The following is a 14,790-nucleotide window of genomic DNA, read 5'->3' on the forward strand; positions in this document are numbered from 1 at the left end:
CTATAATGCTTCTGAAATTAATGAACCAAACAAACAGAAAGAAAGGTTCATCTCTAGCAAGAAGCCATATGCTTGAATATTTCTGGTATCTCAACTGCAGATTTTTCAGCGCTCATTTAACTTTAGGACTCTGTATCTCAATATGAACAGAAATGGACTTGTACCACTACTGAAATATGCCCTTCATATATAGACTAGTGCCTGAATAAACTAAGAACTCACTCAGTATATTGTGTTCTGGTTACGATCAATGTATCCGTATTCGTGTTGTCAGGAGGACCATTTACGACTATTTAGACTGGCGTTTAAATTGTCTGAGTCGTTGAGACATTACTCAATTTTTTGATATTATTCTGTTGGCTACTTCAAATATTTGTGAAACTGATTGCAGTTTCAAGAGTTTTCGAATAATAAGACTAAATCTCTTACTGAAGTTAAACTTGGTTGTATTCAATATATCTTTTTGCCTTTCAAGATTATTGTGTGCTGCAGGAAGGTTTGCTACAGAGCAGATAGTTGGAATTAAAAGTGGTTATGCGGAGGTCATTGCTTTTCAAAGTTGTGGCCGGTAAGCAGATGGTTGTTGCTGCATGCATACCTGGACTTCAGGTTTTGAAATCTGAGTTCCCTAAGCGATTTGAGCTCTGATATAACCCACTTTCAACAGTTATAATTTATTTTTCCGTTCGGAGGGCGATTATTTTATTACATGTTCTGTAAATTCTTCAGTTTTCACTTCCTCTGTTCTGAAATTTGGGTATTCCTCAACTCATATTTTAAGAAAATTGTAATACACGGTGTTTACACTGAAATTTGTTCCATATACAAAACTAAATGAAATATGAAATAACTTTTTTTTTTTTTTTTTTTTTTTTTTTTTTTTTTTTTACAAAAGGAGGTTGTATGTGCCGGCCGCTGTGCTCGAGCGGTTCTAGGGGCTTCAGTCCGGAACCGCGCTGCTGCTACGGTCGCAGGTTCGAATCCTGCTTCGGGCATGGATGTGTGTGATGTCCTTAGGTTAGTTAGGTTTAAGTAGTTCTACGTCTAGGGGACTGATGACCTCAGATGTTAAGTCCTATAGTACGTAGAGCCATTAGAACCATTAGAGGCTGTATGTGAACATAATTCTTGAAAAAAAAAATTACAACAACAAATCCAAATACTTCCACGTCAGCTCCTGCGGTGACACGGAGAATGTAGAGTCTGTCGTCAGTTTCCATCCAGGTCCGCTGCAGCATGTCCGAAGGAATGGTGATAGTGACTGCCACAATCCGGGTATAATATTTTTTTTTTTTTTTTTTGTAGAATCTGAAATTTAAAAACCTCTCACACACCGGGCTGATTTTGCTTCACTGATCAGGATAGTAAAAAACATGCGTATATTAAGGAAATTTTCATTCACAGAGCAGGCTTATCACATTCACACAGTTCAATACTGTTCTATCCTGATTAAATTGAGCTTAACTTAAATTTCATAAGGCAGTGAAGCAATTTCGAAGTCTCGGTGCGACGAAAATTGTCATTCGATCTCCTGAAAACATTTGTAATAATTATTAACTTTTGGTGATCACATGGGGAAGACCGGAGATCTGCTGATAAGACCGTGTTAGCCCATTTATTGAAAGTAATAAACTGCATTTCTTGAGCGTACAAAACGGCAGGTTCGTCCAGTGTAAATCAGACGTTCCCCACTGATCCCGTGCAACACAGCGTAGTAAGCCGACGCTGTCAATAATAATCAGTTAAGTAATACGCGAACACACTTACTTTAGTTTAGTCAATGTATTAAATTCCTTCTCATACAGAATCTCATCAAGATGGCGACTAGCTCAACAATACATACATATACATCTTCGTTCTTTCACGGCTAATCGGCAAGATCTCAATCATTCTTTTTATAAGAGAAAACATAGATAGCAGAGAATTTATTCCATGGAGTAAATGCACGCTCCAAGGAATAATAGGGCTTGAAACTACTTTGCATTGATAATCATCGTATATTAAAGTTTAGGAATCGGTAAGATAAGAAGAGATATTTCGATATATGTACTGAGTTATATAATTTATAAAATTTCTGAAAATATCGCGGAGAGACCGCTGCAAGAGACATTACACGGGTACAGAGGTTTTGAACGTCCCATAGAAAAAAAATCCAAAGCTGTGATGTCAGGAGAACGTGGAGGCCAATTCATGGGTGCACCTCGTCCAATTCAGAGTCCTGGAAATGTTGCATTTAGAGCTTTCCGAATATCCTACGAACAGTGACGTGGAGCACCATCTTGCTGAAACCAAACGTTTAGTTACAAGTCTTCAACACGGAGAAAGACAAAGATCTCCAGCACGATTAGGTGCGTCGTTCTTGTAACAGTTGTTTCAGCAAAGAAGAATGGTCCAATTATCTTGTGACACATGCGGCCACACCAAACATTCACTTTCGGGTTATCTTGTACCTTTTCCCTGACACTGTGTGGGTTCTGTGACCCTCAAATTCGAACGTTATACTTGTTCGCAGTTCCAGAGTCATGGAATGTGGCCTCGTCAGAAAACATTACACTCGACAGAAACGCAGAATTTCGGTCGATTCGGTTAAGCATTACACGTATAAACTCGTATCGTTGCTGCTTCTCATAAGGCTGTATGGTCTTCAGTATGTGTATCTTGTATGAATATAGACGCTACTGCTTTCTGAGGACTTGATAAACAGCTGCACGAGGCATCTGAAGTTCCCATAAAGCTTGACGAACAGACTTTCGTGGAGTTCGTTGGAATGTTTGGCGGATATTCTCAATTTGTTCTTCAGAGACCCGCCGACCTCCTCCAGCCCCTTTGCAGTGCTGCCTGTTTCCCGAAACCGACTGTGCCATGCATTTATGCTCTTGACGTCTGGTGCTGGTTTCCTGTATACACCACGAAACTGCCTTTGCTCCATAACAATGGATTTAAACTCTGCGTACCAAAGCACAGTTTGTGCATTCTCCTGAACTGATACCATTTCCGCTTCCACGGACAACAATTCAACAATGAAAGTGCGCCAGATGTGGAAAATTTAGGCAGTAACTTCAAGTCCTTCTGCATCCAACGGACAAGTCAAACCTGAAACGAAAAAACATTTACTATCTCTAAATTCCCTCACAAAATATGGAATTTCCATGTACACACCCTACAGTTTCTTTGAATTTTTAATTAAATGCTCAGGTTTCTTTAGGCTATTATTCTACGGGGAGGTTATACACTCCTGGAAATGGAAAAAAGAACACATTGACACCGGTGTGTCAGACCCACCATACTTGCTCCGGACACTGCGAGAGGGCTGTACAAGCAATGATCACACGCACGGCACAGCGGACACACCAGGACCCGCGGTGTTGGCCGTCGAATGGCGCTAGCTGCGCAGCATTTGTGCACCGCCGCCGTCAGTGTCAGCCAGTTTGCCGTGGCATACGGAGCTCCATCGCAGTCTTTAACACTGGTAGCATGCCGCGACAGCGTGGACGTGAACCGTATGTGCAGTTGACGGACTTTGAGCGAGACTCTATGTGATCGCCGTAAGCATAGTGACAACAGTGCATCCCAATTTAAGTTATACAATATAGCACTGAAGATGGTCACTCAGTGACAGAAAATCGATTTTGCAATAGTATAAAAAATTATACGACCAATGCTGTCTCTTTTTTCAAGTATATCTTCAGATCTGTTTTAAAAACAAGTCCTAATAAAACGGCGCCATAGTGTCATGGACAAAAGATAAAACAGATCTGTGGATGGCCATTGCTGACCGAAAGTGGTAGTCTGGGGACATAACAAGTTTGTGATCACGGACGGAAATAAATAATTTTATTCTACACTTCTGGATCACTGTTCGATTCACGATCATGTCGCTGCTTGTGAAAGATTAAAGTGATCTAGGAAATGCCGCAGATTTTCCTCCAGTCCGAAATATGTTGTCGGTGAAAACTGCAGCTTCTCGGTCGGAACCACACAGCGTACCAGGGACCTCAGTTACACAGGCAGATACATCACGCAGTTCTCTACAGTTTCCTTGTAGAGTATTACACACCTCAACAAAAATTTGGAATATCATACACTTTACTGCAATGACTTCTTATAGTACATCCATTGAGGTTTGTACAATACCCTATTAACAAAACAAACATAATTCCTTCTGAAAACAAGAAAGTTTTTGGTGGGTTATGAAAATCATCATAAAACAAAGAAGGCTCAGTCCCAAGCGTACTTCTTGAAAACAAAGACAGTGGAAGTATTTACCTCATGATGATGATTAACAGTCTTTAGTAGTGAGTATGACCGTCCCGCACACGGATGATTTCTCCTATTCCACACGGCATGTTCTGGATGAGACCAAGTTTATCTAGGGGTATAAGATCCCACTCCTCAATGGCAGCTTCAGTGAGGTCCTGAATATTATCAGGTGGATTCGGATGCTGTGCAATGGCCACCTTCAACAGGTCCCATGCAAGCTGAATCGCATTCATGTCTGGGGACTGTGCAGGCCAATGCATTCGGCTGATGTTGTATCTCTGAAGATACCGAGACACTGCTAGAGTAAGGTGTGGTCTGGCATTATTATAGGATGAAGTTGTCACTGACTTAACGTCTGTGGGGTCTTACATTCGTTTGTAGGATCTCTTTGAGATGTCGGGGAGCAGTAAAATTGCGGTAAATGGGATCCACCGTCCTACCATTTCTGCGCCCAGAACATTGCACTTCCACCTGCAGACGGATGGATTTCCTGACTGTATCGGCGTTCCTGGTGTCATCTAGTGATTCTCTAAACCCTTTCCGGTCGCAAACCAATCCTGGTCTCGTCAGTAAACGTCTGGGATAAAGACCACCCAGAGGCAATCTTCTACATACTGTTTGATCTGAAATACGAACCCCGGTTCCCAGGAGAAGTCATTTCCATAATTTCTGGCCGTTGATGATGGGCGCCTGCGAGCCGACAGTTGGAGGAAACGAACCTGCATTGGTTTTGCGATACGAGGAAGACCACCGCGAGGTCTTGCATTCACAATTACCGTCTCTGTGTACCTTCTCCTCGCCTTCGACACACCACTTCGAGTGACATGCAACCGATCGGCTGCATTTTGCTGCGTGTGACCTGGTGAAAGAAAAGATACTATTCTGACTCGATGAAAGTGTTGTATGCATCTACGCAGCATGTATTTCAGGGCTGAACACAAACTGAATGAACATGTTGTTGTTACTGGACTGCATGCTGTGTGCCGCTGCTGTAGCGGCATGTTTACATGATTACAAAACGGGACAAAGCATGCCTGTGGTAAGCACCGTCCAGTATATGGCCTCCAACTGGATAATGCATGAAATACTAAAGCCAATGAGACCTCTAGTATCGTAGGCTACATTTTACGATGGTATTCAGAATACTGTCGAGCAGTGTACATGGTAACAATTATTGAACTACATAAAAAAAAGAAACCTAAATTCAACACGTAAACGTCGCTACAGATATTCGGATTTAGGCTATGACATGTTAGATATGCCTGCCGTCATTGGCGATAATATGGCGCTGATGTGTCGGAACATTGATGTTGACGATGACCTTATGAACGGCTGTTTTCAGCTCAGTAATGGTTTTTGAGTTATTGCTGTACACATTGTCTTTAATATAGCCCCACAAAAAGGAGTCGCATGTGTTCAGATCCGGAGAATATGGCAGCCAATCGACGTCCATGCCAGTGCCAGAATACGGTTGCCAAAATGATCCTCCAGGACATCAGACACTCTTCTGCTTCGATGAGGTCGAGCTCTGTCTAGCAAGAACCACATGTTACCGAAATCAGGATCAGTTTGGATAATGGGTATGAAATCGTCTTCCAAAATCTTCACGTACCGTTCGGTAGTCACTGTGCTATCAAAGAAAATTGCACCGATTATTTTGTGACTGGGCACTGCAAACCACACAGTCACCCGTTGACAGTGAAGAGACTTCTCGATCGCGAAATGCGGATTCTCAATCCCCGAAATGCGTCAGTTTTGCTTATTGACGAATCCATCCAAATGAAATTCGATTGATCCAAACCATGCGCATACTAATTCCCATTATGGGCCGCGACCAACCGTGCAGTTTGAATGTCCTAATGCAAACCGTTCAGAAGTTATGATGACTTTTTATCACGTTAAACGAGTTTCATGAAAATACTTCTTTCACTTGTGAACCTGAGAATGAGTTTCGGCATTTAAACGTTCTAGATCTCACTTTTACGATAGTAGACGAAAAAATTAGCTTTAATATCTTCCGTAAAGAAACAAGTTCCGATAAAATCAAACAATTCACTCAGGACACAGGCATTCTGATAAGAAGGCCTGTTTTTCATTCAGCTATTCATAGAGCCACCTCCACCCCGCTTTCTAGTGAAAATCTCAATTCTGAAATCAATCTGATTAAAACTATTGTCGTCAGTAATGACTATGACCCTTTTATAATAGAAAACCACTAAGAGATTCACCACCTAGGCTTTTCTAATAATGGACCTAATTAAAAGAAAAAAAATTTTCTCTAAACCATTTCTGGGTTCAATTTCCTACAGGATACAGCTGAAACTTCTTTATTTAAATGTGTGAATCTGTACTTAAATTGCTGAATGACTGAGAAGATGAAACTTCTACGTTATTTGATTCTGAAAGAGCTGAGTAAAACTGAACGTACCGAGCCTACTTTCTCTTTACTTTTTCTTATCATGTCAACACTGACCCACAAATTCTAGCGCAACGCAATCTGACTGCTCAAAACAATTACAACGTGACTTCAAATAATTAATACAAAAGAATGGCCATGAATAAGAAGCAATCCTGACAATAGCCTATACATTTCATTAAGCACTTACCTCACAAAAATCTTCATTACGCGAATTACTGCAATACATCGAGCGTCAATACTGCCAGCTAAATAAACGATTATAACTACTAATAGGCATGCGGTTAGCAAAGGAAAGATTTCGTTGCAAACCAAAAATATATTTTTTTACCTTAAAAATGTGACATCCAGTTGAAACACAAATATAAAACGCCATTGACATCTAGCACAAAGGTATATAATCATGAATAATATTCAGTCTCCAAGTCGGATAATTCCAGATCGTTAGCCTACGTTAACACTTCAGACCTCTACCCTCCATCAATGCTAAGTTCTCATATTTAACATCCATCACTGCTGGCTGTTCACCTCCAACTGCCCAACAGTACTTCCATCACTAGTGGCGACTAACTTCCAACTGCCCAACACTACTGGCAATTAACTTCCAACAACGAGTCTGACCAGCCATAGAGTCTCTCTCAAAGAAACCGCAGTCGGAGATCCAGTGAAAAGCTCTACACAGTGCTGCCAACACAGGAGCATCCCACTTACACAGCTTCTGCTTCAAAATAAATATATATTGTAGAGTAGCCTTCTCCGCTAATAATTCTGTAAAAAGTAACATCACACATAACTTGAAACCTATGCTTTCCCTTCTGCAGAATTCTGGTGTTTATAAACTTATTTGCGGCAACTGTCCCGCCTATTACATAGGGCAAACAGATCCAGCTATTTCGATAACGTTCCAGGAACACCTTCTAGGTAAAAAAATAGGCACCAGTGTTCACAATTCAGCTTTCGCTGACAATTTGTTAGTCACAGGACATAATCCTAAAGATGTAAAAGACGTCCAGGTCTTGCACTCGGAGAAAAATAGACTTTAGGCTTGTCATCTTAGAAGAGCTAGAGATTTGAAGCACCTATCTCTGAAGGACGGACTCATGCAATTACGCAACAAAAAGTTTTTCATGATATAGAGCCGCTAATTAAAATTGATTTGAATGGCGATACTCCCCTCCATGTAGTTTCTTAAACATAGTTTTCCCTTCCATTTTCATATTTTCTCTGTACATTACTTAAACTGTATTTTCGTTTGTAAAAAAAGACTGTTACGTTATGTTGTACGTATCGCACACTGGCTCCTGTTTGTTACCTGTAACGTTTAAAATTGTCTTTGCAGTGCCTCATTTGCTCTTGTCTGTAAATCGATTACTTCTTGCTAGATGGCTCGAATCGTGTCCGCTTCGTGACTGCCTTTGCCTGTTAACCGTTAGTCTGACGGTAGCGGCTGTGTTTGCAGTTCTCTGCCCTAAGCGATCTCGCGGCTGCCATCTAATTTCTATGGAATATTTTATCCATTTGACAGACATGTTACATTTTCGTATTTTAGTTTTTATTCTTGTGACGTTTTCTATTTGACGAGAGCACTTTTGCTCAGACGTTTTTCACCCATGGTGTGATTACTTTCAAATACACCCTGTTCAATTTATGGAAGTAATCTATTAATTATTTTGTATTTCGAGCCATGTTATTGTATTTTCTAGGTAATCCAATGTAATATTTTTTCTAATGAAGACTGTCTTAGCGCAGTCGAAACAATCGTCAAATTGGTAATAATTTTGTGCAGCGGAGGTGGCTATACATATATCCTGTAATTAAATAACGTACAGTTGCTGGATCCCAGCGAGTAAAAATGTTTAAAATTTCAGTTATGACGATTTTATTTGATATAGTTCAATAATTATCATCCTGTATTTGAAGATAAGGGTAAGAATATTTTTCATTTTTTTAAAAGTGTGATAGAACTTTAACTTTCAATAAAAGGAAAATACGAACAGCTCAGTTTCAAGGAAACTGTCCACATTTTGACTGGCTTGTTGCATGTTGAGCTGTAACATCTGTCTTGCAGACACAGAGATTTCACTATATCTGACAAGAGAACACACTATATCTCATGTGAGAGCAGCACGATATTTAAAATGGAATTCTGGAGGCTTTCAGCGCTTCAGAGCGTGTCTCGGGAGAGCGGGAGGGGAGGAACGGGTAAGACGCGAAGGCAGGTTCACAGGCGTAGCCGAAGAATGAAGCTGGGGGGAAGTTTGCGAGTAGTGGGAGGATAGGGGGGTGGAGCGGAGGTGGGGGCGGAACAGGCAAAACAGGCAGAGGGGCGGCCGTCTGATTTACGAGCGCGCCCGCCGGCGAATGGACGCTGCCGCCACAATCCTCGTATAACATGGCGCCGTCCGCCGCATAAGCACAGTATTTTCAGCTTACGGTACTACATCCGGGTCCCGTGTGTTTCTCCCGGCCATCCGCACCCTCCAGATACAGGGCTCCTCTCTCAGTGAGCCGCCTTCTGGCGGAGATAAATTCTTATCAAATCTCGGGCTACCGCACAAACCTTCCAGTCTTCATCGCCTCAAGTGTACTGCGTCCACGCCGAATAAGCTAGCATTCAGTGGACGCCTTCTACATCTACATCTACGTGATGACTCTGCTATTCACAATGAAGTGCCTGGCAGAGGGTTCTATGAACCACCTTCATGCTGTCTCTCTACCGTTCCACTCTCGAACGGCACGCGGGAAAAACGAGCACTTAAATTTTTCCGTGCGAGCCCTGATTTCTCTTATTTTATCGTGATGATAATTTCTCCCTGTGTAGGTGGGTGCCAACAGAATGTTTTCGCAATCGGAGGAGAAAACTGTTGATTGCAATTTCATGAGAAGATACCGTCGCAACGAAAAACGCCTTTCTTTTAATTATTGCCACTCCAATTCACGTATCATGTCTGTGACACTATCTTCCCTATTTCGCGATAATACAAAACGAGCTGCCCTTCTTTGTACTTTTTTCGATGTCATTCGTCAGTCCCAGCTAATGCGGATCCCACACCGCGCAACAGTAATCCAGAATAGGGCGGACAAACGTAGTGTAAGCAGTCTCTTTGGTAGACCTGTTGCACCATCTAAGTGTTCTGCCAATGAATCACAGCTTTTCGTTTGCTCTACCCACAATATTATCTATGGGATCGTTCCAATTTAGGGTATTTGTAATAGTAATCCATAAGTATTTAGTTGAATTTACAGCCCTCAGATTTGTGTGACTTATCGCATAATCGAAATTTAGCTGATTTCTTTTAGTACCCATGTGAATAACTTCGCACTTTTCTTTATTCAGGGTCAACTGCAGTTTCGCACCATACAGATATCTTATCTAAATCATTTTGCAAGTCTTTTGATCATCATCTGCAAACAATCTAAGACGGCTACTCAGATTGTCTCCTATGTCGTTAATATAGGTCAGGAACAACAGAGGGCCTATAACACTTCCTTGGGGAACGCCGGATATGACTTCTGTTTTATTCCATGACTTTCCGTCTATTACTACGACTGTGACTTTTCTGACAGGGAATCACGCCTTCTCGTGTGGCTTATCAAAGGCGTCAAACCTCAACACCACCGCTTTCAGAAAGCACAGAGCGGTTTTTTGATCTTAATGATATCGTAATGATAATAACTGGAGAGGAATTCTGTCTTATCGAACGTACCGTTTTACACTTTTGCTTTCACGCGATCACGTTTCAATACTTTTTCTGTCATCTTCAGTGGGTTTATTTGTTTAGCTGCTTTCTGCGAAATTGATGTTACTTGTTAACCTCTTGTGTCGGTGATATGAATTTTCGGACAAAATATTTACATTTGTAAGAGGAGAGATTATTAAGAGTAAAGTGTTTTACATTACTTTGTATACAGTACAAAGCTTAGAGGTGTATTACTGAACAAAGTGCAAATATAGTTCGAGTCTTGGTCTGGCACACAGTTTTAATCTGCCAGGAATTTTCAAAGTGCAAATATGTTGTTCATTTACTATATTAACACATCAATAGCCGTAAGCAACTCGCTAAATAACCCAATATACAGCGATTCCTAGTCGTAAATGACCAAGAAACAGATAAATGAAATACGTTATATTGTTTGTAGATGACAGGCTATAAATTGTGTAGCGGACTTTAAGTTACCAGCATAAACAGCTAATAGCTTTCTGTAAGTAATGTAGTTAATTGTATAAGTTTACTTTATTTCCAAACTGACTATAAACCAAAACCTTTAGACATATCGTAAATGAACAATATATAACGACTATATTCACTGATATATGTCTGAACTCTTTAACGTATAAAACTACTGTAAAATATTTCACACTTAATAATAGCTCCATTTGCAGATGTAAATATGTAAATATTTTCTGCCAATGGTGTAATCATAGGTATCACTTTGGGTGTAAATAATTCTACAACCACATATTTTTGCCAACTGTACCATAGGATTTCGATGACGTACTATTCCCATATGAAAAGGCACGTGTTAACAAAATGGTTCAAATGGCTCTGAGCACTATGGGACTTAACATCTATGGTCATCAGTCCCCTAGAACTTAGAACTACTTAAACCTAACTAACCTAAGGACATCACGCAACACCCAGTCATCACGAGGCAGGGAAAATCCCTGACCCCGCCGGGAATCGAACCCGGGAACCCGGGCGTGGGAAGCGAGAACGCTTCCGCACGACCACGAGCTGCGGACACGTGTTAACAGATGATACGGAACTATGTAGTGCAGACTTGAATGGATTAACGATAGCACTCAGTCAGGAGTTAATCAGTATTTTTTAACAAGATGGAAGACCACGTAGCGTTTTTAGTGTCATGGTAATGACAAAAAATACTGTCACTTGTCAAATATGAAATCTTCCACAGGTGTAAAAACATTATTTTATCCCCAACATAGTACTATTGTTTAGTCCTATGCTACCCAGTTCTATATTATGCTATAGAAAATGTTTTGAGTCGTCGGAGTAGCATACCAGAAGCGGCGTGTACACTCCACTAATAAGGGAAAGGTGCAGTCCGACATAGTGAAACCTACCCTGAAATTTTTTATACAGGAATGTTTCCTTTGGTGGGCGCTCAACTCCGTGGTCATCAGCGCCCATAAAAAATTCCAATTTTTACACAGCCCAATTTTTTCACAATCCAGTCTAGCCACTGTCACGAATGATGATGACGATGAAATGATGAGGACAACACAAACACCCAGTCCCCGGGCAGAGAAACTTCACAGTCCAGTCTAGCCTCTGTCACGAATGATGATGAGGATGAAATGATGAGGACAACACAAACACCCAGTCCCCGGGCAGAGAAACTTCACAGTCCAGTCTAGCCACTGTCACGAATGATGATGAGGATGAAATGATGAGGACAACACAAACACCCAGTCCCCGGGCAGAGAAACTTCACAATCCAGTCTAGCCACTGTCACGAATGATGATGAGGATGAAATGATGAGGACAACACAAACACCCAGTCCCCGGGCAGAGAAACTTCACAGTCCAGTCTAGCCACTGTCACGAATGATGATGAGGATGAAATAATGAGGACAACACAAACACCCAGTCCCCGGGCAGAGAAAATTCACAGTCCAGTCTAGCCACTGTCACGAATGATGATGAGGATGAAATGATGAGGACAACACAAACACCCAGTCCCCGGGCAGAGAAAATTCACAGTCCAGTCTAGCCACTGTCACGAATGATGATGAGGATGAAATGATGAGGACAACACAAACACCCAGTCCCCGGGCAGAGAAAATTCACAGCCCAGTCTAGCCACTGTCACGAATGATGATGAGGATGAAATGATGAGGACAACACAAACACCCAGTCCACGGGCAGAGAAAATTCACAGTCCAGTCTAGCCACTGCCACGAATGATGATGAGGATGAAATGATGAGGACAACACAAACACCCAGTCCCCGGGCAGAGAAAATTCACAGTCCAGTCTAGCCACTGTCACGAATGATGATGAGGATGAAATGATGAGGACAACACAAACACCCAGTCCCCGGGCAGAGAAACTTCACAGTCCAGTCTAGCCACTGTCACGAATGATGATGAGGATGAAATGATGAGGACAACACAAACACCCAGTCCCCGGGCAGAGAAAATTCACAGTCCAGTCTAGCCACTGTCACGAATGATGATGACGATGAAATGATGAGGACAACACAAACACCCAGTCCCCGGGCAGAGAAACTTCACAATCCAGTCTAGCCACTGTCACGAATGATGATGAGGATAAAATGATGGGGACAACACAAACTCCCAGTCCCCGGCAGAGAAAATCCCCAACCCGGTCGGGAATCGAATCCGGGACTCCGTGATCCAGAGGCAGCAACGCTAGGCACTAGACCACGAGCTGCGGACTTTATACAGGAAGAATATACTGAAAGGAATGCACTGTCAAAATTTTAACTGCTAAGGTGGTCTGCAACTATTAACTATTTCATTTTAAAGTTACTTAGTTTTTTCGCACGAAGAACCAATTATAAGAGCTGTTTGTACAGCCCTTTCTGCCTCGCGCCCGATCCGGCGAATAAGCAGACGCAGCCCTGGCAAGTGAACGCAGCTCCACTCAGGGTCAATTCAAAAGTGCACACACATAAATGTTAGGCACTGAAACGGTACCAAAAATGTTGGGAATCGTTAATTTTCTGCATAAGTTGCAGTTCATATTGACAGTTAAACTACTGCAGATTTAGTTGTTACCCAAGTGACAGGCAGAGGAAACAAAATCAAGTCAGTGTATAATGTAATATTACAGATGACTTGCATTAGTCGTGTCTTTAATTTGTTGACATGAAATGTTTTGTAAAAATACTGTAGCATAGTTTCTCTTGACAACTTTTGTATAATTTATATTTGACTAGGAATGAAACTGCTCCTAGTTTTTTCCCAGTAATCGCCACAAAAACAAGACTTGTGTGTTGGATGATGAAAAAAAGCACTCCGTCTTCAGGCCACGAGTGGCGTACCAGGACCATCCGACCGCCGTGTCATCCTCAAGTGCGGATAGGACGGAAGTGGGGTCAGCACACCGCTCTCCCTGTCGTTATGATAGTATTCTTAGCCGAAGCCGCTACAATTGCGTCGAGTAGCTCCTTAATTGGCATCACGAGGCTGAGCGCACCCCGAAAAAATGGCAACAGCGCATGGTGGCCAGTCTGATCACCCATCCAAGTGCCGACCACGCCCGACAGCGCTTAACTTCGGTGATCTCACGGGAACCGGTGTAGCCACTGCGGCAAGGCCGTTGCCTGTTCGATGGTGAAACCATTAAGAAAAATTAATGCAGTCAGGGAATACACAGTAATTACCATTTTTATTTACGCAGAAATAGTCATGGCCGTTTTCATGCATGTTGTGCCGTGTACCAGGCATATTTCATCAAATTCTTAAAACGTGGTGATGCTAAATGACAAAAGTTTGAAGTTAAACAGTACTGTTACTCTGATAAACCGGAAATAATATTTTCTGAAAAATGATTTACACTGTCGAAAAATTACTTTGTTGAAGCACTATTAGCGCCGGGTGGAATCCGAATAATATTAACAACAATAAAATTAAGTCTTTTCGTCCTCCTCCAAAAGACAGAGATATCATTACGTCCCGACCAAGAGTACAAAAAGGCCAAGAATTATATTCTGCAGCTGGTAAGAAGACGTTTCGGATGTAGCATTGAAAATATTAATGAAAGAATCCTTTTTTTTCAAAATTTGCTTTGACGTTCCTGAAGACAGATATAAAATTGCGGAAATAGTAAGCCAGTGATACATGTTGTTGTGTCGTCTACTGTGGGAGTCAGTGCCGACACAAACAAGAAAGGAGGGAAGTTGCCAAAGGCAGTGCCAGGAATAAAAAATGATCTGTACATAACACTTAAAGATTAACTTGCTTCCTGTGCCTCTTGTGCAATAACATTACAAACTATTGCTACTCGAAAAACAGAGAATAAGTATCGTCTTCCTACTTACTCAGTACTGATGATCTCTAAGACTGCGACCAAACTGCAGCCGACAAGCGATGGGCGGCTGATTAAATCAGCGTTGACAGAGGGC

The 14,790-nt window shown here is 41.7% G+C and overlaps 1 pseudogene; it reads right to left on the reverse strand.

Moving 5' to 3' along the window:
* Positions 1–13,872: 13,872 nt before the first annotated feature.
* On the reverse strand, positions 13,873–13,990 carry LOC126261430 (5S ribosomal RNA; annotated as a pseudogene).
* Positions 13,991–14,790: the final 800 nt, after the last annotated feature.

The sequence above is a fragment of the Schistocerca nitens genome, chromosome 5 (genome assembly GCF_023898315.1).
Source record: "Schistocerca nitens isolate TAMUIC-IGC-003100 chromosome 5, iqSchNite1.1, whole genome shotgun sequence".
Taxonomy (NCBI): Eukaryota; Metazoa; Arthropoda; class Insecta; order Orthoptera; family Acrididae; genus Schistocerca; species Schistocerca nitens.